The sequence below is a fragment of the Lonchura striata genome, chromosome 4 (genome assembly GCF_050655825.1).
Source record: "Lonchura striata isolate lonStrDom1 chromosome 4, ASM5065582v1, whole genome shotgun sequence".
In the NCBI taxonomy this organism is placed as follows: Eukaryota; Metazoa; Chordata; class Aves; order Passeriformes; family Estrildidae; genus Lonchura; species Lonchura striata.
Window position 1 is genome coordinate 60,316,932 of NC_140706.1, and position 25,928 is coordinate 60,342,859.

The 25,928-nt window shown below is 41.5% G+C and overlaps 1 protein-coding gene and 1 long non-coding RNA gene across 3 annotated transcripts in view; one reads left to right on the forward strand and one right to left on the reverse strand.

The window, feature by feature from the left end:
* SMAD1 (SMAD family member 1) overlaps window positions 1-25,928 on the forward strand; it is a 98,075-nt gene that overhangs the window by 27,755 nt on the left and 44,392 nt on the right. Inside the window, exon 1 of one of the 2 annotated variants that reach the window (XM_021549231.4) lies at window positions 25,744-25,903. The exons of the other annotated variant lie outside the window; for it this stretch is intronic. The gene's annotated coding sequence lies outside the window, so the exon portion shown is untranslated. Of the gene's footprint in view, window positions 1-25,743; window positions 25,904-25,928 lie in introns of those variants that run through there. 2 annotated transcript variants of the gene reach the window in all.
* On the reverse strand, window positions 1,594-25,752 carry LOC146767655 (uncharacterized). Its single transcript, XR_014955207.1, has 2 exons — window positions 25,405-25,752; window positions 1,594-25,286 (listed from the first exon to the last, which is right to left on the reverse strand). It is a non-coding gene; the product is annotated as an uncharacterized LOC146767655 (long non-coding RNA).

The window sequence follows — 25,928 nt, forward strand, 5'->3', positions numbered from 1 at the left end:
CCAAACTGTTCTGTCAGTGGAGTGGATCAAGCAGTCAAAATGATGCAGCATTTACAAAGTGCTTAGTTTCTCATTTGCTTACTACAGCATATGAATAAACATTAAGCCGTGGTCTACTCCGAAGGAAAACTTTCCCACAAATTCTTAGCACTTCTAACCTATATTTGGGAAAGATATTTTAAAATCGCCGGTGGTGCACAGCTCCAGCTCTGGGGACACATTGCACTTGGAAAGTGTTTTATCGGGCTGGGACACCCTTCTTCACTCTATTTCCAGTTCAGGATCCTGATGTATCTCAGGCTTTGCTAACAGAAAAGGGTTTCCTTCCAACAGCGCTGTGGGAAAAACACAGCTCCATTTGAATATTGTCTGTATGACAGCTTCCTCAGGCTCTACAGCTGACAGCAATCCTGATTAAGGGTTACAGGTTCAAAAAAATCTCACAGTTGGCAAGGAAGGCCCTACTGACTTTTATTAGAGTTACTCACATGATGACTACAAAATCAACAGCTGTTTTTCTCATATAAAGACCTGTTTGAGAAAAGGTCTTCAGGAAGAATTGTTTAAATATAAACTACCATATTGGAAATTTTAAAAGAAGCTGCCACTCAATTCACACTAGAACAAAGTTAGAATAATTCATTCAAGGATTTCTTTTTTTTTTTTTTCAATAGAACATTAGGTAGATTAGCAAAACAAAAGCATTCATAGCTCAACGTTCTTGCTGCCTGTTGTAGCTTTTGAACAAACCCATTTCTGAGTTTTCCCTTTGGACCTTTTTCCCTAGACTGATTAGCCAATGTTTGTTGTCTGTAGTTTTGTAATTTCCACTTCTTGGGAGAAATGTAAATTAAGGTAACTTTATTATCTCGGAGCTTTGTATTTCCGTGAAAAAAAGGCAAAAGTTTTACTGTTAAGGCTATGTGTGAAAAGTCACCTTCTCATATGTAAAGAGCTCAGCCGTCTGTCTTTGTTTTGATGTGGGTGTGGATTAAGCGTTTAACAAAAAGTGTTGGTAAAGTTCACACTACTTAATGCTTTTGTGAAAGCTTGCTTACATACAAACTTTCTAAAATAAAACGTAATTCAAGGCTTCTCAATAAACAGACATATTTTAATTCCTTCAACTCATTGATACTCACCTGGGAGCCTTTGCTCAATTATAATACTGTCTACATCAAAAAGACGTCCTGTCTTTTATATGTGAAATCTTGGATGATTTTCCCATCCCTAACACTTATTCTAATAAAAGACTTTACCTCTTACTGCAAACCTTGGTTTATAATATTGCAAAGCATAGCAGAAATAGATGGAATTCAAGAGGTTATTATAGAGAGATTTTTGAATAAGAGTCTGAAAAGATCAGAACTTTTTTAGAGAGGGAACCAAATACCTGGCAGATGTATATTTTTAAAAAATTAAAAAGCAGAAAGGAAATAAATCTGATCTGGTTTCATTGCACCAGTTTATAGCCTGGTGACCAGAATGAGGTTAACTGTATTTCTGTTGCATTGAAAATGAACTTTGCGTTAATTTTACCTTGATATAATTCAGCATTACACAGATTTTTTTTTTTTTTTTTTTTTAAGTATAAGGGATTAATAGCTTTACCAGGAAACTTCTGTGATTTGAAAACTCCCCAGGGAAAGGTTTGCTTCCATTTCTTTTGCAGTCAGGTTAAAGTCACTTCCTACATCTGCATGGTTATACGATTTATACATAACAAACATGGGCAGGTCATCATGATTTGTAATTAGGACATGGTTTTGGGACCCAGGAAGGTCTTATTTACCAACACCAACTCTTCAACTGATTTCATGAATAATTGTGGGCAAATCATTTGGTCTTTCTACTTCAGTTGCGGCATTTATAACATCTCACCTCAGGAATAACATCTGATGAGGTTGTGTGTGAGTTTTGATCAATATAAGAATGCTTCTTATGTTAAAAAAGGATTAAAATTTATCTCACAGATATTGCAGGCAATACCATTATATACTGCAAACATTTTTGAATGTCAGTGGGCTGAGTTTTGAGAATACATTCTGAGCTGGAGCAGTAAGGAGTTGACATTTTCCTGTAGGGTTTTTTGTCTTTAATAGGAGAGCCAAGCTTTTCTCACTCACACTTTTGATACCAATGTTACTGCTGTCTTGTAGGATGGGATTGGTGAATTGCAGAGTAAGAGTTGTGAAGTGTTGCCCTATGAAGGTAACTTTCTGCAGGATGCAGAAAAATTCTGTGATTTTTAGCAATGCTAGGGGCAGTTACGGGTGAAAAATATTGTCATAGGGCTGGAAAAAATGGGGCATATACTATTCATTTTGACTTTAAAGGATTTTTTTTTAAGTTAATATCCATTATTTCTAACCAGAAATAACATTCCATACTTCTTTGCTTTAAAAATAGATTTCTTGGAGAAATGGGAATAGTCTGTTCAGGTTTTCCTTGTTCACCAAGCTAAACCTATCTGCTTAATTGCATTCCACAGCATCCAAACTGTAGCATCGACTTTAAAAAGCCCCCAAACAAACAACAAACTTCTCTTTGCAACTAGATTATCCTAAAGCGTTTAAAATGTATCTTTGTAGAGCCTAGTAAAGCAAACATTTCACCTCTTTGTAATTATCATGAGTAATTAACTGTTAACAGTGTTCTCAGGAAAATCCTGACATTTTGTTAATGTTCTGCAGGAACACAGAAATAGAAATACAACCAAGGGAGAAGTTTGTTGGGAGCATCACAAAGATAGCTGACACAGAAGAGCTAGAGGAGATTAGAAGTGGGAGAAAAGGAAGGAAGATTAATTACTGATACATTTCCTGGCATTCACCTTTATGGTTTCAAATCTTGTGATAGCATCTCTTCTCCAACCCATGAAGAAATATAGGAGTCTGACTCCTGTAAATTTAGTGAGTTTGTAACAAAGATATGTTCTGTAGATAGCATTTTTTGTTAAAAAGAGTGTTTCTCTTGAGTTTTCAGAAGCAATTGCCTTTTCCAGGTGATTGATTTCCATTTCACTTAACCCAGCACAGAAATACTATTTTGCTGGCTTAGTGAAAACTCTGTAGAAACTGAAAGTAATATTCCCGTTTTGTTTTTCTGATTCTGACTTGGGCCTTTTTAAAAGGATATTCTTCTGCTAATAAAAGGGAAATTATTATGACAAAGTGATACAAATCTCATAGATATAAGTGCCAGGCCACTGTCTGGCAAAGGGCACCAATGCATATTCCCAGCTGGAGGCTGGTATTATGTGTGTTTCAGTCTTGCACTTCTTTGGGCCAGGCTATCACCTCTCCAGGGAGGTCTGCCTAATATTTGAAGAAGCTTTAAAAAGGGAGAGAAAATAATATGCATATCCTGGGAGAGAAGTGGGAAAAGAGAAGAGGGAAAGGCAGCTGACTGGAGAATGTATGGCAGTAGATAGCACATTAAGTTGAAACTGGGGAATGACGTGGCTCGCAGAAAAAACCTTTGCTTTCAAGAGCATCCAAACCACTGCCTCCTTCTCCTCCCCTGTGCCCTTCCCTCTGCCGGCCTAGGGTGAGCCACGCTGCTGCCACGGCAGCCCGGTGGTTCTCCCTTTCCTGCCCAAGCCCGGGCTCACTGGTTTGAGCACGGCTGCTGTGGAAGGCAGCTCTGAAGGGCAAGGCTGTAGGGCAAGAGCTGGTTGTATGAGGAGGTGCCTTAGCAAGCAGAAGGTGCAGGTATTAGGGAAATGAAGGGCAGGGCCCGGAGGCAGCGCTTTGATGAGGCTCTGAGGAGTGCAGAGAACCAGCTAGGGGTGCTGGGGGCTCCCGCTGGAACATGGGCAGCAGGATTGCCTGGATGAAGCCTGCACATAATCTGCTGGAGATTTTTTCATGCAAAGACTTGGGGCGGGGAGAACAGAAGGTGCGTACTGTTTCACTTCAAGAACTGGAGCACCTGGGTTGGGACAGGCATGAAGGTGAAGATAGGAATAAACAGGAATGGAACAAAGAAGGATGACAAAAGGACTGAAAATGCTAACAATACTTTACAAAAAAACAAATAGGTGTTGAAAACTTCCTAAAGCTGGGAAGTTACTTCAACTGGTTGCTACTTAAACATTGGATCAGCCTTGAACTTTCTTTCTCTTGCTTTAGCAGCTTGTGAAGACTGTTTTGGGGGCTGGAGGTAAAGACACCATCTTGAGTGAAGAGTAGAACATCTCTCTGGCTAGCTAGGGATGGAAGAATTTCCTGTGTCTTTGTTTATCCAGAAATTATGTCTGGTCATTTTAAGTACTTAGTCATAAAACCTTTCATGTAAGCAATGTGTCCTGCTGTCCAATATTAGCAATGACTTTGTCTTCATTGCAAGGTTGTCTTTCAGTGATATGAAATGGTTGGGAAATACACCCCCCTTCTTGTGAGGCAGCTCAGCAAACAAATACAGCTTTTCGGAATACCTGACAAAATCTGCATTTGTGTTACTTAAAATAGATCAAATATCCCACCTGCCTCAGTGGGCTACTGTTGTGTGGGAGGAACAGTGGCAGAAGCAGAGGAAAACTTAATGCAAATGTTTCTGCAAAATCCACATCATTCTGTGAATCTGTATCGTTTAGGATCCTATTCTACAGTGGCTTTGTTGGAATATTTGCAAGTTGCTCAAAATTCTTCCCTCTTACTGACATCAGCTTGAATTTGCAAATTGCTTTTGTCACCTTCACTGATCACTCTCTAAAACCATGCCTGAGGATGAAAAAGCATGACTCAGTGGATTATCACCTGTTTATTGGTAAAGTCAGCATATGAACCTCCAGAATCACTCACTCTTCAAATGTGCTAGTCTAGACTTGGATAAAATCTTAATTTTTGAGAACATGTTAGCTAACTTCAGCCTGATCATCTAAATCCCCTCATCATGCTAATGAAATTGCCCAGTCAGTATCAGAAATTTAGACCGTTTTAGAGTTCACTCACCAACAAGCAAAAAAATAACCACTCTATTACTGCACTGAAGGCAAAACTTGACTAGTTTGGGGCATGTGATAAAAAGAAAAGGGGGGAATCCTACATCTTAATGGGTTCTGGACAGTAGAAGGATAATTATTGGAAACTAACTCCACACTTCCATGGCTCTCAAATGTGTTGTCCCTTCACTTTTGAATAACTTCTGATATATGCTGCATTCTGTTACACTCTTTGCTCAGAGTACTTGCCCAGCAAAAGTCTAGACACCTCCTTTCTATACTTGGATCCCTTTTCTGCTCTATTGGTGATTTGAACTGGCCTAGGAAATGGGTCTGACAAGCTTTGAGGGGTGCAGCTGGTAAGCAGACTGATCATGCTGCTGTGAGAAGACAGGTGAGCAGCAGTGGTGAGCTGTGAACTTCATTTCCACCAACTGAACATTTTTGGAAGGTTTAACAAAGCAAAGACGTTCTGACAGCAGTGGAATCCACAGATGAGTTGACCACTCTAAGACCCTCTTCTAAACTGAACCCTCTTCACATGGATCATGAAAAGGCAGTAGGTTGAGTTGCTGCTTTGCTTGCCTGGGCATCTTGATTTGGCTTCAATATGTTTTGAGTTCCATTGAACTTTTTTCTTCAGAAGGACAGAAATCAAGGTAACTCCAAATATTATTGAACCGTGGCACCAAAATGAGACATTGCTCACAGTTAATTTGGCAGGTCTGTGACTGTATCTCCTGCCTACTGCTGAAATAGTTAACGGTGTTGACATGTAAATTATCTTTACTGTTTGTTTAATAAAGAGCAGAAGTTGTTTCTTCCAAACAGGTACAGTCCACCCAAAGAACCATTACACAAATACCCCAAGACTTGCTCCCAGCTACTTGGTTGCTTAATTACATACCCCACCTCTTCCTTATCAGACCAGGAACCCTATTTCATCAGCAGCAAAATTATCACAGACACAACATAGCCAGCAGCGTTCCTCGGATAACTGCAATCCCTTCACCTCACACACTGCCAAAACACTGCTGGACAATTCATCATCAGGGGACATGGCTCTCACAGTGGACACACCAGTGCTAGGCAGAACCTGCCTACCACAGTGCAGATTTCACCAGGGCTCGGATATTTGGATATGGCAGAATTGCCATCTCCAAGGTTCACACATTTTCCAGTCTTATTTGTCAGCCCAGCAACCCCAGTAATCAAAACTGACAACAGCAATGGGAAAGAACCTCTGACACTGTTTTACTTCTGTATCCATCCCAGTCAGGTGAACAACTACCTGCCTTTGGGCTCCTTTGCTGCTTCTGGAGCCAGTTTAACTGGTTTGGATCTGGCATGGTCTGCTCTGCCAAAGCCAATAGTGCCTGGGGCACCCAGGACAGCCTGTTGTGCCTGTTGGTAGTGCAGAGGGTGCTTTGCTCTTGCTCAGTAGCTTTTCTATTCCATGCTGGATGATCTTCTTAAGAAGGTTGCTACAGATTTGGATGTCATTGATTGTTTTGTGACTGTTTGGGTGAGTTCTGGAACTGTTTTAAACCTTGGCTTGGTTAAAAATACAAAATGCTTGCATAAATACTGAAGTGGATGGAGAATTTATGTTTCTAAAAGCTGTCTGCTATTATAGACATTAACACACTAATCAAATTGCCTGTGTTCTGGCACAATGCAGGAAAATGCTCAAGGATGGGAATATGCCAGGAGGAAGCAAAAAGAACAGTGGGGATTTCTGTAGGGAAAATATCTGCAAGTATCTGTTTAACTATGGCCTCAATCAGATGAGCATATCACAGTAACTGTGTAGCTTTGCTGTGAACCAGTGAAGAGAATTAAGTGCCTTTAGTTCTTTTTTCTTGCAGCTTGATTAGGTCCCTTATTCCCATTCTCAGGCACAGCTGTGCACACTGGCACAAGGGAAAGGGATGCTGTAAGTGAAATTTGGACAGGTATAAACTCTATGTTGTGTACAGGGGGAAATTACAGTGTTTAGCTACACAAAAAGCCAGTACTACTGCTGGAGCTACAGCCTGAGGCACTACCTCCCCCCAAAAATAAAAGGGAGCATCTGGAATACTTTTATTGTGCCTGAGTTTGGATATCCATTTTGCAGCATAGTCCCACAAAATGGCAAAGCTGAAGGAACAGGATGCAGCAACTTGAGGTTGGGACAAACAGAAGGGGAATTCTGGGAGTTCCTGCAGCCTCAGTGTCTGCACAGGGAACCACAGCCTTGGGACTCTGGCAAGCTGATGAAGTAATTTATGTGAAGGCTTGGACAGTAACTCAGCACAAATGAAGTTGTAGGTGTAATGATGTTTTGAATCAAAACAAACTAGTTCAAAATTTAAATCAATAACAAGTGCTTAAAGCTATCATTCAGGAGAGAGCTACTACTGGCATAATGGTCTACAGTTTTGAAATGCAGATCAGCAAACCTCTCTGAAGGCCATTTGTTGGGCTTCCTGTGAAAGTATATGTGGTTCCTGAGATAGGGCTTTAATGCAAAATGTGTATCAGCATATTCTTAACTATAGGTATGTGAAATCTTGTTTACCTGCATGGCTGAAATGAGACAAGGATGTTGTTTCACAATACTTTTAGCTGACATAAGCCAGCACTGCTGCCCAAAATAGTGCAAGAGTGGAATTAGAAGGTCCAGTTGAGCCAAACTAACAGGTCATTGCTGCTGAAAGGAGGAGATTCTTCTGTCCTTCTCCTCAGCCTGCCTCCCTGCCTGCTGGCCATGCACTCCTTCCACTTCTCTTGCCCTGGCTCTGTATTTCTTTGCTCCTTTGGTGAGCTGTTCCAGCTCCAATGCAGATAAAACACATCAGCAGTTGTCCCATGATTTAATGAGCTGAGCTGGCTCACTACAAGGTCACTTGGACTTCTGGGATGCACAAGCAAGAAGGACCTGGCTCCACAGCTGCAGGCAGGTGCAGAGGAGAGGCAGAAGGAGGGTGTGGGACTGATGTTTTTGGCAGCAGCAAGCCAGTAAATCAGCTTGGCTGCCTCTTCTAGCTGGAAGCAGAGCTAACCCTGCTGCAGTCCCACACAGCTCTTGGTTTTTTCTCCCCTCTGCCCCCTCCTTGTGCCAGCACCAGCATTTGCACAGCCAGCTGATGAACTGTGCCAGGCTCCAAAGCCGAACCAGCCAAACTATTGCTCAGCTCTAATAACATAGTTTCACAGATGAATGGCAAGGGGGCAGGAAGAGTGGGGCATGGGAGTGGAGGGAAAGGATTCTGGGGTTTTATTTCAGCAGCAGAGGCTGCTTAAGGTGTTGGTGAAAGTACATCCCTGCAGGCCTGCTACTGTGGTTAAGCCCTAGAAAATGAGACATAACCGAGTTTCCAGGGCAGATTTGCATGAAACTCAGAAAGGCAGTGTATTCCTCTGCTTCACATTTTGTTCCCCGACTTCTTCCAGAGGGCAACTTGACCCAGTTATCCATGTCAGGCAACCCCAAATTTCTCCTCCTGTTAAAATCACCATGTGATTTAGTAAGGAGTGTGGAAATTAATCACCTTGTCAAACAAGTGGAAAAAAATACACTGCCTTTCACTTTTTGAACACCATCTTAACTGTTTCTTTGCTAGATATTTGCTTTAAAACATAATAACTGTTATTACTGTTGAGACAAACACAATGCAATGCCAAAAGCTAAACTGGATTCACTGTCAACTTTTTATTTTTAAGTTCCAGTTACCCAGGCTGTCTGTTTTCAGTTCCAAATCATCACAAAACAACCAGTTTTATCTTCTCAAGAAATGTTGGATTTACTTGAAAGAACTTCATAGATATTAAGAGGTTGTTGGATGTGTTTTTGTGTTGGCTGTAGTGGCTAAATCTTAAAAGCTTGAATTTTAGATTACACAAGTCTAAGGAGGGTAGAGCCAGAAATGGAAAAGCTGGAGTGGCGATGTGAGTGTAGCCCACACACTGGCTGCAGGGCTGAATGCACAATCACACTTTTCCTAAAGAACAGCCCTGATAAGCTGTCCCACAGAATGCTCATGATGTGGCTTGGAGGAGGAATGGTGCAACAGCTGGGCCCCTGAAAGGAACATCTGTATGGCAGTAACCTGCGGGGATGCGTTGGTGGGCTGCAGCGAGAGGCAGTAATGGTGATGTGGAGGCTGTGAGGCTATGCTGGGGCTGCCACCAAACAGCACCTTCAGGGAAACCTCACCTCCAGCTGTGGCCTCGTTTACATGTATTTAGGGCAACTGCTTTTTTATTTATGATTGGGAAAAAAACTCTCACTTTTCCACATTACAGCATCTTTACTGCATTGCTTGAACATTTAAGAAGCTCTTTATTATTTGCTTTATGCCAATGTTTAGCTGGCTGTTATTAGCTAGGTATGCTATTTTAATGTGCAGAAATTTTCTTTTATCTATTTTTTGCTATCTGTGAAAGTAAACTGAGCTTCTTCTGCAACTGAAATTTGCTTTCTGTATACATGTATACACAAGCAACTTCAGTGTTCACAGGGAAAAAAGCAGGATCAAGCAAAAGATTAACAAAATTAATTTTAAAATCTAAATTCACTTTAGATTTGTAATTTTTTTTGTGCTGCAATTATGCTTCTGAGTTCCCTTGCTCTAAGTAATCTGTTCCATTAATTGAATGTGTGTGTTTTCAAATTAACCCTTGGAGATCAGAGTATTTTAAAGATATATTTTATGAGAATCAGAGCCATAGGTACACCCAAATGCCAGAAATTATTATAAGTCAGTCAAAACTTGGGGCAAGTAAACACAAATCCAAAGTACTCATTCCACGGGCATTTCATTTAGTGTCTGCTTGAGCCAGATTTTTAGCATGCTATAAAATGCTATTATTTTAGGAACAGGCCATCTTTGGGCAAAGTCCACTATCTGGTAAGAAGCAAGAAGAGAAGAACTTTTTCACTCCAGAAAGAAATATCAAGAAATAGGCCCATATTATCACATTACTCATGATAATGATGCACATCATATTTCATAGTATTAGAGCTATTTTAAAAGCATCTCCTTCAAAGCAGCAGCTCTATTCTCAGTCATCTAAACCAATGTTGCTGCTGCAGCCCTTCCTTTGCACTAGTGCTGACATCTTTCTGAGCTGCCCTGTTATGCTCATCCAGCAGAAAGTAAATTCAATAGTTTTCTGCTACATAAGGAGTATCTCTACTACTCCTAATATCTGTCACCACTACTTTTGCTTACCTTGTGTCTATAATCTCCTTCTCAGTTCTTCTTGCTATACTAAAATGTTATTTGGACAAAGGAAAATGGTTTTAAACTAAAAGAAAATATATTTAGATTACATGTTTGGAAGAAATTCCTTACTTTGAGGGTGTGGAGGCACTGGCACATGTTGCCCAGAGAAGCTGTGGATGCCCCATCTCTGGAATGTTCATGGCCTGGTTGGATGGGGCTCTGAGCAGCCTGATCCAGTGGGAGGTGTCCCTGCCCGTGGCTGGGGGGATGGAATGAGATGATCTTTAAGGTCCCTTCCATCCCAAGCATTTCTATGATTCTGTTATTCCATTTCTGTAAGGTTCAAGTCATATTTGTGGCTCTCCCAAGGAAATCACATAGCATTCCTTCATCTTGCCCAATGACTATAAATTAAAACTGACTTTTTTCTTTGTTTATGTTTGTTCATGCATATATTTGTTTGATATTGGTTACCTATGTATGGTTTTGTGCTCTCCAATCTCTTAGTACATTCAAATTGTATCAATTTGAACCGCCCATTTGAAATTTCACCTATTTTTTTAACCTAAATGTAGTTTATACTATGATTAAGATGAAAAGGAATACAAATATTTTATGAATTAAAAGTTCCACTATTCAAAATGAGGGCAAGTGTTATTGCATTTTTATTTAGTTGACCTTTTTAATACATGCTCAGCACATAATTTAAGAACAACTCCCGTATTTTACAAGCATGGGGCAATAACATACAAATACCCCACTGACACCTGAAAATTTAGATCCATATTATTCAAGACTGTTATACTTCGGGGATTTTAGTACTTTGTGTCATGCATGCTGCTGAAATAAAGGCACATTACACCTATGCAATTTCATCACCTTGTCATTTAGACGGGACCATAACAGAACCTGAGATGATGCAGGCAGGGAAAACACAACATACCACTCATTTCACTAACTCACATGCAACATGCTGAAAAATGCTGTTACTCCTTGTGAATAACCCTATCATACCCATTTCTACTTTCACAGCTCAGTCCTTGGAATTTACTAGTGAGGTAGAAAATGATGAAGAATGATGAAAATACCATATGAACTAAACTGTGATTCTCTCTGTCCTCTCTCAATCTATTCCCACTGTTCCTTTCCCTCACACATGGTGTTGTAAGGCAATTAATATAAATTGTGATTATTCATTTTGCTCATCCCAGAAGTATGAAGTTTCATGTATGTATGCCAAACTATTGTCTCATATATACTGTAGTTCATGTTTATCCATGTTTGGAAGTTTCAGAGAGCTCATGAGAGGAAAATAGATGTAGTTTTTCAACTGCACAGTGGAGCAGACACAACGTTAGTCCAATAGTATACCTGTGTGCCATTGTAATATCTTTGTTAGTTTAAAGACTCTAAGTCCCTCTGGGAGTGTCACAAACTCATATAATCTCCCTTAGTGCTAGATCTCTGTGTTTCTATCTCTGATTTAGTAGACAGATGTGAAAAAGCATATGATGCCAGATAACTCCCTAGTAACCACACAGCTGCAGATGTTGAAGAGAGCAAGTTGTTCTGGCTAAGGTCAATATTAATTTGTGCTCAAGACTTTCCTTCCAGACATGCCATTTTTTGATGGTATAATATATCTTGCTGGTATTTTGTGCTGATCCCTCCCACACTGATCAAACTGTTTCCCCATCTGTGGCCTCTTCTAGCATGAAGTTGCTTTTCCTGGGCAAGGAGAGTAGTCTTAATTCACAGACAAAAGCTAGACTGGGTTAAAAAAGTTGAGACAGCAGAATTTCAAGGCTTTATTATCTTTTATATCTATAATAGTTTGCAAAACCCATTTCCTCTCTACCTTCTTGTTATTTCTGCTCAGAAGGGCAAAACAATCAACAGAAAATAAATTCTTGTTTTCTTTTGTCACTGACCAAATTCTGAACACTCAGAATTCTGAACTCTCAGAATTTTCTCTTTTTCTCTTCCTTTTGATCCATCTAAAATTCTTACCAAATTCCCATTCTGCTATGACCCCAGGTTTGGCAGAACTACATGTTGAACTCTGTTTAATGTAAACAGATAGTACAAAATAAGAGCTGCTTTGCAGTCATTGGCATTAGCTAGTGGTCATTCACAGTAGGGTAATGTGGTTGCATAGTGCTTTAAAGTTCGGGTGGGCTGGGCAATGATGCAGTTTTAAAAGCTATTTTTAAACCATAAACTTACCTTGTTTAGCTTGGACAACTGCCTTTCCCATAAAAGAAAGAGTGAATTTTAAATTTTTAAAGCATATTTTTAAAGATTCTGTGTTAGTGAAGGTAATTCAAAAGTCTGAAAGCACCTTCTGGCATCCTTCTGGTTTAGTAGGAGCCTTCCCACCTCTGCCAAACATCACTGGGTGTTGAAATAGCACAAGCATCCCACCTTCAGTGGGAAGGCTTGAAACACGAGATGGAATGTTGCAGGCATCTGCCTTTTTACTGTCTACCAGCCAGCAAAGTTATAGAGCTGCCCTAACCCAGCACTTTTAACAGTTCTTACTAGTTCCAGCTCAGTACTATGGTCATGGAGCTGAAGAGCTTCAGCTCAGCTTGGAGCATGGAGCAGGAGCAATTTTCATCTGCACATAACAGGTTGTGTAGCTGCACCTACAAGACACCCCACACATACATCATCCAGTGTTCAATGGATCCATCGGATTAGGTCAGTGTCCCAGTAAATAATCTACTGGCTCTGGGAGCAGAGCAAGAGGAATTCATTTGGAAAGGAATTGATTCAGGTTTGGAAAAGAGTACCAAAAGAAATGTCATAACCTACTGGAGCAGGCTAAGAATGGCACCACTGCTATAGTTTCCTTAGTATTATTACACAGAAATTAATTGTGCTTTGAGATGAATACCTGCCTGTGTAGTATATGCCCTAACACTTTCCTCACCTTGCACATAAACACCAGGTTTCTCAGAGGACAATCTCAGTCTTGGCCATGATCACGACTGGGAACAGACTTTTAATTGGACCTGTAGCAACAGGACAAGGGACAAAGGTCTTCAACTAAAAGAGGGTAGGTTCAGACTAGATATAAGGAAGACATTTTTATGGGGGCAGTAGAACACTGGGAAGGCTTGCTCAAAGAGGTGGGGGATGCCGCATCCCTGGAAACATCCAAGGTCAGGCTGGATAAGGGCTCTGTACAATCTGATCTGGTTGAAGATGTCATTGCTGGGGCATTGAAGTAGATGATCTTTAAAGGCTCCTTCCAACCCAGTCCATTTTGTGATTCTATGACTTGTGTCACAACACACAAGTTGCCTGGTGTTCATGCCTGGCGATGGAAACAGCTATTTTGTTTCTGCTCCTTACCAATTTTGCCTGCAGGTTTTCCTCCATGTGCAACAAAGGTTCAGTGTTTGCATTTAAGGCAGTGCCAGAGGATTTTTTCCCTTCCTTGTAGCCACTTGTACTGGAAACAAAGAGACAAAATCAGAGGAAAAATGTATGGTCTCAAGGGAAAACGACAACAGCAACAACAAAAACAACAACAACAAAAAATAACAACAAAATAAAAAATTGTTTTGCAAAATTCATACCTGGGGGCAAAATATGAGTAGACTGTTATGGTTTGTAATTCTGTGACCAGGGATCTGGCCAAAGCATGCCACGGTTCCCCCTCAGCTAGTGTACCTGTTTCTCCCCCTGTGGTGGAAGGCAAAGTGGGAGTCTGATGAATGCATCTGTCCAAGATAAGGCTGTAATGTAGCTGGCTTGCACACCCAGGAGTTTGGGAGTATTCTGGGTGCTTAAGTAAACATATAGTTACTGTGATCTTTAGTAACAATAAACCAGCACGTTAACTGAGTGGGTTTAGTGTGGTTGTAACCTTTTGCATTCTTTGGACTTTGGTGTTTATCTGGTATTTGTGCTACACATTTAAGACACTCCCTAGATACTGGTTTTGTTAGTGTGTCTCTACTGCTTATGCCAGTGGTTGTGTTCTATTCTGAGAGGTGTTACTTTGTCAATATACACTGCCCCTTAAAATCACTCTTATTTATTGCCTACACATGTAATAGCACACATGTAATACTCATCTCAAGCAATTTGCAGATGATCTCTTGGAAATGCTGCCAAAATTCCAGGAAGGCTTCATGATGGCTCCCTTTACTTGCTGGATAGAGTGTTTAATGACAAGCTCATTTCATAAATTCTTGCCATGTTTGTTCAGCTGTGCACCCGCTTTGGAAAGAAATTTGCATTGGAGCTTGGTGCTGCCCTCACAAGACAGAGTAGGCTAACCCCAGGCGCAGGATCACACCCGGCAGCAGAAATTCCAGTTACCAGGTTTTGCAGATGCCAGATCCTAAGCTCCAGCTCTCCAGCACTAAGCTGCAGCGTGCCATGGATCTCATGCCAGAATCAAGGTTGCCTGTTCGTAGTATAGACATGTCTTTCATGTTTGAAATTATGTCTGAGGAAGAACCGGAGATAAGACAGATATTGGCAAAGGGAAGACGAGAAAGGAATTTCTACATTTATTAGTCATGTTATTGAAGAAAGAGGGAAGATTTTATCATGCCTGTCTTGCTGAAAGCAAGGCTCTGGGTTCACAAGATTGCTGGCTAGAGTGTGTAACTGAGTCTGCTTTCTTACAGGTTGATGCTCGAAGGTTACCACGGCTTTCCTCACAAGAAGGGGGAAAAAGTTCTGTCAGCAGGGTGTGTGCTGGATGTGTGCCTCTGTAGGTATGGCCAGTAGCTGAGAATGAAGCTGGCATTTTTAGTAATCTTACTAAAATATGTGTGTGGTGAGGAGGAACACAGGAACACACTAATCCCCACAGGGATGGAAGGAGAGCTATGGAATACCCACTCTGCTGGCCCAGCTGGATGAAAGGGCTGAAATCTTCCCAGCTACCCACTGCTTGGTAAACAGGCACCTGCTGATTAAAGCACTTATCAAAAACAAAATAAAGACTAATGGTGTGAAGAGAACTACAGCATTACTACCTATGGAAATCCCTTTAATGGACAAAAGACTGACTGACTAATGGGTTTTACTGTTTCACTCGTGAGAGGAGCATGGTCCCTTTAAAAGCCTTGGCCTCCTTTTCTAAACGCTGTTGCTGAGCTGTGCCCCACCCCTGCATAAGCAACACCTGCATACCTGCAGGGTACTGTCTTCTTGATAGCTTGTACACCTTAATAATACCTGGTGGTGGAGTGGTCTAGGTTTGGGATGTTTCTCTATCCAGCCTATTAATGTGAGGACGCTGAGGTAGCATCTGCCAGATCCTCGGTGATGTAGTAACACAGAGTATTCCTAATATCCTTTTTACAGCATTTGTGTTTGTGGTAGCCACCGAGCTGATGAGTTTTAAAAGGAAAAAAAAGGGCACACAAAGGCACCTCCCTCCAAGATAAACTCAAATGGCAAATCCTAGCAAGCAGAATACAAAGCAATTCCAGATCATGTGGGAGCTGTGCACCACAGTTTTCTCATCAAACCAATAGTGTTTCAGTTTCTCAGTGTTGACTGACTGCTTATGACATATGTTAAGCTGAACTGGGGTATGTGCAATTGCTTTGGATACAGTAATGCATAACATGTCCAGGAATCCTCAAAGTACAGATCCTATGTGGTCTGAGGAAGCCTGATGGATTTTAAGGAGGAATGAGGCATTTGGGAGTGATAGAATATTCGAGGCTTCCAGAAATCTTTCTTCAGCATGCTGTATATATGTGCATCGCTCTGAGAAAAAATAGCTAACTTGCAGAAAAAAAAAAATGTAGATGGAGTAAATAAGATACTCCATTGACAGAGTTAATGAAGTCTTCATTGGGTGGGAAAGAGGGAGAGAAAGAACAAAATGTTAAGGGTGAGATCAGGGAGGTAAATAAACACAGAAAAGTAGTTCCAGAGCATAAACAAAATGTACGCTGCAAAAAGAGACATAGAAGAAACAAGTGTGGATTTTACTGGGTTAGGACAACAGGAGTCAGGGAGATGGTTGGCAGGGAAAAAACCAAGCCATGTGCATGCCCACCAGAAAGAGCTGCACAATATCAGCCATGCTTTCCAGGACCAACAAGCAAGTGTAGTGTTTCAGTGCATGTTTGTATAGCATACAACACATGCAATTTCACTCCTGATTGCTAGTAAAAGACAGTGTATACACAATCAAGAATTATCACATAAAAGCCCCAGTAGGAAACACAAGACAAGGGGTTGGCAAACCACTGGCTGACCTAGTCTGTCACTCCTTGTTTTGTTCCCAGTTACTCATTGTAGAACTAATTAGTGGCAAATTGCAGAACTGAGGTCATTAAGACTTAGAACTCCTTGCATCTTCCCCACCTAATTTTAAAACCAACTAGAGTGTTTGGTACATTTTCTTTTTGTAGGCAATTCCACTGCAACCAAACCCCCCTCCCCTCTTCCCCCCCCCCTTCTCCCACCCTTATTTTGGCATTTGCACATGGTCCCTGCCATTATAGCAGGGCTTCTTTAAACACAGCTCACTGGCTGGAGATCTCCCAGGGCAGGCACATTGCTGTTCTTTCCTCTGGACTCTAGTCCTCCTGGAATAGGCAGGAGCAGTACCCAGATTCTGCCTCTCATGCTTCACATCAAAAGGACCTTACTTGGCTGTAGATGGAAAACTGAGCTTCACTAGAAAAAAAATCCAGGATGACAGACAGCTCTGGAAAATCCAATCAGCTTTAAAGAGAAACACTGCATTCAGCTGTCTCCGTACTGATAATGAGCATTTGCAATCCTGAGATCCTGACAACTGCACCATGCAGGGGTAATTGTCTGTTATAAATGGCACCAGAGTAAGGAGGAGACCAGTGATCTGTCCTTAACGTGATTATGCACCACAAACCAACGATAAGGCAGGCATTGCTCCTCTGATTCACTTTCAGCAAAGATGAATGACCATAAGGCAAAGAAAAACTAAAGTCAAAACAAAGCACATAATATGGGAATGCTTTGCAGACTAAAAAAATCTAGAAATTAATTATTTTGTAAACTGATAAAATCATAGAGAGAATGCAAGGTTTATAAATTAATTTTGGCCTTAGCATTCCCTCTGCAGCATCCTGCACCAAACAGCACGCAGGAGGTGTTCTGCTGAGAGGGCAATTGGAGAGCAGAATGAGTCCTGACCACTTGAAATTACCTAAATCCTTGAGGATCATATTTCTGTCTAGCCCATCATGTAATTTCAGTGTCCTGGCTCAATTTCAGTTTGATTTGTTACATTCTCACTACTTAATTTCCCAAGTAACATACTTGTCATCATCTTTGATTATTTGGAGATAAGAACATGCATGTTTTTTTGAGAATAATAGTTACCCATACATTTTTACTATAATACTGTATTTTTCAGGCAAAGAAAAAGATACAGAATTGAAACCAAGGAGATGAAAATAATTATATAAATGAAACCACATTAGACCAGTGTCTGGGGAAATGAGTTGGGGTAAAGATTGTTAGGTGGGAGTGTGAATGGATGGGAAATGTAAATGTAAAGGAAAAGGAATGTATCTGTAAAGCAACAGATTATATAATTTACTTTATTTTGCATGTGTCTTGCTCAAAAGTTCTCATGGTGTTTGCAGTCTTAGAGGAATTTAAATTTCTTGAGTCTGGTGCCCTCGTATTGAAAAGTTTTAAAATGGGATTTTGCAGAGAGAAGGCTAGCAGGTTGTACGAGGATCATAGAAACCAAACAAGCTCCTTTTCTCCATTTATGTTGCCTCTGAAAATGTCATGTCCACAAGAAAAGACAAGCATGATTTATTTAATTAATCACAAGGCATGACTGTAATTTTATTTCTGGTCTGAAAAATGAGAAATGTGGTTCCAGCAGTACAGTGCCCCTTCTGCATAACAGACCAGGGACCTGTTTGGGTACCTCAGACGTCTGGGAATCTAGCCTAAAATTGGGACTGTGCCTTGGGAGCTCTGTCAGATGAATCCTAAATCTGAATCCTCAACTTTTTTCTTACGGTATCCATGTTTTCCCTAGAGTGTATCTCATCTGAACGCTGACCAACCTTGACCTATTTTGTGCAGGATTTGATTAGATCACAGTGCAAGTCTGCAGGCCATAAATTGCAATCCTCCCTCCATCTGGTCGCTCTCTGACAAGTGAACGTGGTCCATCAGCGCTGTCTGCCAGGTGCTGCAGCCTTGGGCACATGAACATGGTGCAGTAGCTGTAGGGTCCCCCAAGATCTTGTGAAATTCTGTGCAAATGGACATGGTAGCTGCTGGACCAGCTGTGCACTGACTGGGAGGCCTCTTTGGCTACAGGTTTTCAGACAGAATAAGGCACTGCTGCTGTCCCTTGCTACGTGCAGTTTTCTTCTGGGGCCTTCTGTGGTAATGTCCGCACTGAATGTTTGATCTTTGTCTGTAAAAATATGGTACTTTTAGACATCCAGATAAAATGCTTTACACTAAAAGCTACTTTTTGTCTGAAGAGTGGGCCTTATTTATTTTTTTGAAATGTGTGAGCATGTAAATGCTCATGTGAAATGTGTGCCTTATTGTTTTTTTTTTCACCCCTTTCTAAAGAGCCACTAACTGTGGTATTTAAAGCCATGTAGACCTTTCTCTTCTCTCCGACACCTCCAACAACAGCAGGATCTCTGGATGTGCACTAGATGCTTATAGTTCCGTTAAACTATATTATTAGTGGAGTGAGATCATCACTTGTAATTCAAGTTGCCCAGTACATCCCCCATTGAGACTATATTGATTTTATGTGTTTAGAACATCATCAAACATTAATTGTACTTGGTGTGTGCTTTGGGCAGAGTATATGTAGAAAATATCAGTGAAACAGCTTAAGTGTATCTGAAAATAGGATAAAAATAATGCATTTATTTTTCAGGGGTGAAAATACCAGAGAATTTTTTTTTTTTTTTAGAAGCTCTAAGGCTCCTATTCACTCAAGAAGGGAGCTTAAATTTGGCAGGGAAAGGGAAGATGAGGGGTGAGCTGTGTTGAGGATGAGCTGTGAATTAGTCTTAGTTTTGCAACTAAATATTGCAAAACCAGCATTCATAATGACTAGCTCCAGCATGAACCTGGGGAGAAAACAAAATAATTTCCCATTATTTGGCCACTATTTGTTCTGTTCACTGAATAAGAGAGGGTCTTTAGGAAGAAACATAAATGATCACTTAATTAAAGACAGGTACCAGGATGCACTCAAACTGAGTGCTTAACTAACATTATACTAGTAATGCTAGTTTGGATTGGTTGCAACTTTCAAGTGTTTAGTTTGTTGTTTTTTTTTTTTTTAATTTCTTATACAGAGGATTTACCAATGTGATTTGTGTAACATTTCATGAAATGTGAAGGGTTTTTATCTAAAAGCTGCTCAAACCTGTTTGTCAAAATTTTGACAATTTTGGGTGAAACAAGAAAATAGTGGCATTTAAAATTGGTCTAAAAGCTTTTGTCATGTGGGCAACCTTTTCCAACACTTTGTGGGACTGCCAGGTTGTCTGAAACCTGCAAGGTAATTTCCTCCTCAAAGTGCAAACTAATGTAACACACATACATTCATTGTCAGAGCTGTCTGCTATTGAGAACTCACTAAGAGCCCATTGCCTTGTGATGACTAATTAAATCTGATTTACTTACTCTCCAAAGTTCACTTTCTTCCACGCCTTAAGCAAAGAGTAAAGGAAGACTCTGGAGAACATGGGAAAGGAAAAAAAACCACGGGAATGCAGGCATACCTAGCACTGAGGTATCAGCTTCTTTTAAGCCAGCTGAGAATAACTCTGTCTTTTGAAGAGTTAATTAATAATTTTTGGTGGGATCCTTGCAGTTCTTTGGCCTCTGGTTGGTTTATGAACAGCAGAAGAGCAGCACGTTTTTTTCTTTTTACCATGTAGTGCAATGTCCAACCGCTGCCTTTTCTAATATGCAGTGATCACATCAGCTCACTGAATTTCTCAGTCCAGTCACACATTCTCTTTGTCTTTTGTTATTCACCAGTGAGCCCTGTGCATATGGTGAGTGCAGTTCTACAAACATCTTTGCAGTTACACTCAAAATTAAGTATTTTTCCTTGGTTAAAAAAAAAAAATAGCTCTCTTAGTCTCTCACGAAGTTTCATAATCACCTTAAACTGATAGAAGTCAACAACACAATCAAAAAGATAAGTTTCACCCTTCCTCCTACCTCAGTCCTGCCTCTGCACAAGATCAGCACAAGGATTTGGACAACCACACAACGAGCCAGATCAGGAAACTGATCCAAATTAAAAAGACGCTTGGCCCCTGAAACATTTGCTCTCCCCAGCCATCTGAGTTCCCTGGGCCTGTTCAGCTCACAGCTGCACAACAACTGTGCCAGCACAGAGCGGGTGGGTGACACGGGGTTAGGGCTGAGCAGCCCTTGTGGAGCAGGGAGGGTGGGACTGTTTCCCTACTGACTTACTCAGCCAAGAGTGACACTGAGCTCAGGCAACCTGACTTAGCATTCAGAGCCTTCTCCTTTTATGTTTTTAATCATCATATAAAACGGGCTGAGTATTTTGTCACAAAAAATCAACAAAGAACACAGAAGTGAAGGGATGCATTTAGATGCAGTATGTGTAATTTCATTAGTCTTCCAGAGGTATGTTACCGTAGTCTCCTCTTTGGGTATAAATGAGACAGAACCCTCTAATGAGACACTTACCATGGTTTTTCCACAAGCAGTCCTGCTCCAAGGCTCTTTATCCCATGGATGCTAGTGCAGCTGTGGGACCGTGGCAGTCCCGAGTCCTGCACAGCAAAGCTGTGGCACAGACACTCACACAGCCCAGGCATTTGGACCCTGCTTGTGCAGCCACTGCAACTGAGGGACCAAGAAATAACACCTCAGGATTGCCAAACCACCTTTGATTTCTTTTCTCATAGAGTTATTATCTTTAATTTTGTCTCTGCCACCTGCCTGAATAAATTTTAATATATCATTCTCTGGTGGTTTTCGCAACAAGATGTAACTGGGACAAGGACTGTAAGAACTTGAAAACAGTAATTAAAGTGGGAGATAAGATTAATCTTAGCGGTGTCTTCCAAGAAACCAGCAACAGAGCTAGGTTATTCCAGTTATGTAAATCTTTTTAAGCTGAATGACTGAAGAGAAATTTAATTTTCAAAGAACCAATAATGTTTGATTGCACCGAGTCCATTATCCCTTGATGAGGTGATAGCCAGGAGAAAGTGAAACTACTTTCAAAAGCTTCTATGTTGATTCAGGCAAGATCCAAAGAGAGAATTCCATTCTCTATAAAGTACAGTACTGGTGCAATGCAGTGAACAGGAATGCTGTCCTTCGTGGATGCACGTGATGAGCTGTCAGAACAGAGGGCAATCTCCCTTCTTTACCAGAAAAGTAACATTGCTGGAGGAAAGTCCTTGCATCAGAGTCTGATGAGAAAACAACCAATAATGGAGATAAGGGAGTGCCCTGCTTAATACTTTATTTCAACCCAAACCTTTTGGAATTGTAACTTTTAATAAGGATCTTGGCAGCTTTAGCTGGGCACATTAATCTTAAGAAAGTAATGAATTTAGGTCTGATTCCCATCATCCCAATGGGTGGAAAAGATGAATGACTACTCAATCTGATCAAAAACCTTTCTGGTATCTGCAGATAGATTTATGGCAGAAGCCTTATTTAATATAACAGAGGTATACACATAATAACCTTGTAAAATTATCAAGTTCCACATTTATTCTATATGAATCCCACTTAATCATAGTGGGCCAGTTTAGGAAGAACTTCTGAGAGTGAAATGAATTCTTTGTTCTTTTGCCTATGACAGTGAGTCACAATACTAAGGCAGGTCCCAAGCAGGTATTTGACTCTCTATAGAGTCAAACTCATGCAGGGCTCATTCTAGAAAATGGCCAGACTCCCAGAGCAAGACTACAGAGAGCCCTCAAGTGTTGCCTTCAAGGCCTTTTACAACTTAGTTCCTTATTTCCTGGGCTTGTACTGTGGCTATACAGGACCTTGTATCCAGATGGACTTGGAAAACCATATGCAGTGCTGCACAGTTATGATGACCTCCTAAAAATGCTCCTTACCTTCTCTCACATGCTGTCTTCTGCCTGAGGCACTGTTCCCAAATAGATCTATGCAGTTGCTAAGCCGTCTGCATATCCTATGTTAATAATGCTGAGGTAGGAGTCTTGTTTAATACCTCGCCTACTCAAAGACAAAGCAGAGAAGCCATGAAGGATAGAGGGTGATACATTTTGTCACCCAGCCCAAGAAAGAAGGAAATAATGAAATCCAGTATCCTTAGGAAGCTATTATTCTTCTTGAGAGAGCTGCCTCTTCTCTCTGAAAATATTGTTGGTATTTTCCCACACTAGGCAACAAAAAGTGTAATGGCTGAAAAGAAAATTACTCCAGTGATTTTAATGTAAATAATAAGTTGTCTGTTTGATATAATTTAATTATTTAATTATCCATGAAACTCCTAATTTCTGGCAGAAACCTAGTGTACATGAAGGTAAAGCAAAGTTACTGACTTTGGAGCTAAACTGTCTCCAGAAGACAGTCACTATCCCTGGAACTTCTTGATTAAGCCAGATGAAGCCTGGCTGAAGTTAACAAGAAATACCAAATCATAACCTACATACAAAATTGGATTTTGGAGGAAGATCAAAAGCCAATAGTTGTTGTAGCCACAGTATTAGTAGTAGTAGTAGTATTTCTTAAATGCTTGTTACATAATAGAATAGTCTAAAATATGCAGCATAATGAATGTCTTTTAGAACTCAGCCTTCTGATAATCAGTTTCCGAGACACAGATTTTAAAGCTGATTGGGCAGGTGCTTGGTGAGATGCTAGAAAGTGTCTGTGAGATTAAAGTTTCCTTTGAGAATCATAATAGACATTTATCTGTGTAAGTGCCCCTACTCCATTAAAATTCAGGTCCACAGGCCTTATGACTGATGGTGCCATCAGATTGTGCACCTAATCTGATGAAAAGACAGGCAGTTTACAGACGGAATGGTTCTTCTCTTTCTTCATTGCCCCAGCCTCACGGCCTATTTTCCTTGCACTAGTCTGAATGATCATGTAGCTGCAGAGCAAAAAGAGAAAAAACCTATTCTCTGTTGCCTCTTGAGATAGCACAGTTATTCAGCCCAGTGCAGAGGAGCATCAAGGTTGATACCCAGGTGTACATACCTCTCTGATTTCCTTTTTTCAGTTTTCTAATGTTATTCAGAAAAGGCAGGAAGAAGTTAATGATTCAGGGTATTAAATTAGCCAGTGGATTTAGAAGTGGTGAGTGTGCAGTAAGACACTGCTGATGCTGCTCACCCACAGAGTAATGGGTTTGGACAGTCAGCTCCACCTGCACATCCTAAAGCAGGGGGCAGACTTGAAGTTTTATTCTGGCTAGTGTGCCAGAACAGCCCAGGCAGGGAAGCCTTGAGGAAGATCTGACCAGGGCACACTGTTTCTGCCTTTTCCCCTGGTCTTCTCACACCACTGCTCTGTCTGAAGCCAGGCTACCCAGCCCCCTCCAGGACAACCACTCTGGTTATTAAACATCAGAGAAAGACTCTCCTAGGCTGTTTCATAGCCTTTTTTAAGGAAAGCAGCATATTAATGTGATCCTCCCCAAGCCTCAATGTAAGTAGAAAATAATTTAATTCTCTCATGCCAAAGCCAACCAACCGGTCAACCCTAACAACAACAACAAAAGCAGTAAAAATGTGGTTCTAACAAGACACCTGACAAACTGCAGTGCTTCCCTAATTATCTCCTTGTCATATCTGTTTAGTGTGAATCATGAATTGATACTTCAGCAACCAGGATCCAGTGGATGGAGCTTGTGCCCACGAAGTCAGCCTGCAGAGCACATTACAGCAGAGCTCAAGCACATGAAAGGCCTTTTCCATGTTTTTCTCTGTGTGAGACTGGATCACTGAGACTGCCAAGCTCTTGGGCAGGTACTACTGCTGCATCCACTACTCTTGATCCAGGACACTACCACAGTACAAAAACCAGATATCAGTTTCATGTTTCTCCTGTACTTTACTCGCAAATGCCTTCATTACACTGCCAAACTTTAAAGACCATTCAGTTTGTCTTGAGATAAACTCCACCAGTTGTATTTGCAGTCCAGTGCTGCACTATATCTGTGATTGCACATAGAAAGAAGTTTACTTGCTAAGTGTAGTTGTGTACAGTGCAAGCACAAAATACACATTAAAGCTGATTACCAAAGTTCACTCATCTTGAATCATTCAAGGTTCAAAATTTAAGCAGTAAAAGAGTAATTTTATTCCAGGCTTTCCCCATCAATATTATGGCATCATCCTGTGTGGGAGTTCCTCTACTATTATTGTAGCATAATCCCTAACAAAATTGTACAATTCACCTGTTTGCAATATATGTGGTATTTATGTGGCATATGTGGCAATGAAATGGATGAATTTTAGATTATGAAGTTAGAAAGAAGCGCTGATACCTTCACAGGCATAGACCTGGGTATTTTTTACTGCTGCTGTTGTGCTCCTTCTGTGATCTTGGGCAAGCCATTCCACTTCTGTGTCTTCAGACTCACAATGCACTTGGGTGGGCAGGACAACTGTTCATCTGGTAAAACTCTCAGGGCCTTAAGTCCTCCAGGCCTCAGTGTTCCTGGACTTTAAAATTAGTTTAAAGTCATACCAGAACTGTCTATACATGTCAAAATTTACTGGCCTAAGTCTAGGGGTACAATTATGTGTATAGGCATATCAGAATATTTTGCCACGTAGGAACATCTTGCACTTGTTGCTTGAAATCTCCTTCCAGGAACGATGACTGGGTAAAAGCCAAAGAATCAGTTTCAGTTCAATCTTGCTTGCGCAACACTTACCTGACTACTGTAAAGATCCTGTGAGCGGGCAGGAGAGGCTTGCCATTCCACATGTGAGCTCCAAACTTTCAGTCAGTTCCACTTTGGAGCCGACACTTGCAGATCCAAATGGACTTCAAGTCCCAGGGACAGCGACTTGAGGCTTCATTACTGTGGCTCTGACTGCACAAGAAGCCTCCAGCACTGTAATAGCTTTACTCGCATGAATGAGGACTAAGTGCAGCAATACCTACGGGCAGGAGAATGTCCACGTGTAAAACACCTGGGGTTAGAGAGTGCTCTGTCATTGGGAGGTATTACAGCAATTATTTCAGTATTAAGACTAGACCAAGTCAAGCCTGAATCACCTGTAGCAAGCGGCAGGACATAATCCTGTTCCGTCAGGAATGGACTTTAACTCCAAGTCCGACAGCATCCTCCGCTGTCCCCGAAGCCCCGCTGCCGGAGCTCCCCGGCCGCTCCGGCGGGGCAGAAACGCCTCCTAAGCCCCAGTGACGGTGTCGGAGGGGGCTCACAGCCGGGGCGAGGGTCGGGCTAGGGCACACAGCGGCCGTGCCGTGCCGTGCCGTGCGGGGCCGTGCCGTGCCGTGCCGCGGCCGCTCTCCGGCGGCGGGCGCAGCGCTCCCAGCGGGACCCGGCGGCGCGGCGGCGGGGGCGGGAATTTGGGGAGGATCCCTGGCCGGGCCGGTGCGTGTGTGTATGCGAGTGTGTGTGTGAGTGTGCCGGTGAGCGGCGCGGGGCGGCTCCGGCCGCCTGACGCCGGCCGGGCCACATCCATCCCGATCCCGATCCCGATTCCGGCGCGGAGGAGCTGCCTGCTGGCCGCCCGTCACCGCCCGCCAGCCGGTAACAACTTCGCGTTCCCCCGCAC